Genomic DNA, 723 nt, shown 5'->3' with positions numbered 1-723 from the left:
AGTGGACCAGGAGTGCTGTGGCCTTCCACACTAGGTCTACAGCCATGATGAAGATGCCTCTGAGTATTTTTGGCAGGCCACCTCTCCAGAAGAAGGATGGGTCATCTCTCCAGAAGCAAAAATTGGGCAGTCCTTTTGAGGCCCTGGAGAACACTGTAGGCCACAGAATTTCTCATGGATGGAAAGAAGGCAATGAGCCAGTCACTCAGTGGAATGCCATCATTCTAGATCAACTGCTGACAAATCTTTCTACTTCCTGAAGTATGATGGGATTGATGTGTTTATGAATTGGAGCTTCCCAGTGATGAAATGATTTTAAACCTTAAGATCCTGCCTAATAATGTGCCATTTCCTCAGGTGACAGACATCCACCTCGCAAACACCATATAGTTGGCAGAGCAGTGAAATATAAATTCAAGGGCAAAAATGGCTCTAAGGTTGAGTGGAGGGGATGGTCCTAGAGGAGGTGCCGATCAGGAAGCCCTGGTTCCACATTACCTATGAGAAATATCTGGTCTTGTACATTTACCACCTCATGGATGACTACATTGAAGGCAACCTCCACATCATGCCAGAGTATCCTCCAGTAGAAGTGACCTCAGAAGTAGGCAGGGATGTCTTGACATGTAAATGTGTGCAGTACAAAAAAAGCAACGGAACCCAAAAGTCAGGCAAAATCATTCACCAAGTTCCCACTAAACCTCCCATGTATTTCATCAAGCT

General features: G+C 45.2%; 1 pseudogene; it reads left to right on the top strand.

Moving 5' to 3' along the window:
- Window positions 1–44: 44 nt before the first annotated feature.
- On the top strand, window positions 45–718 carry LOC101986932 (annotated as a pseudogene).
- The last annotated feature ends 5 nt before the right edge of the window (window positions 719–723 follow it).

This window comes from Microtus ochrogaster, unplaced genomic scaffold (genome assembly GCF_000317375.1).
Source record: "Microtus ochrogaster isolate Prairie Vole_2 unplaced genomic scaffold, MicOch1.0 UNK1651, whole genome shotgun sequence".
Taxonomy (NCBI): domain Eukaryota; kingdom Metazoa; phylum Chordata; class Mammalia; order Rodentia; family Cricetidae; genus Microtus; species Microtus ochrogaster.
This window is presented reverse-complemented; position numbering and strand designations above follow the sequence as displayed.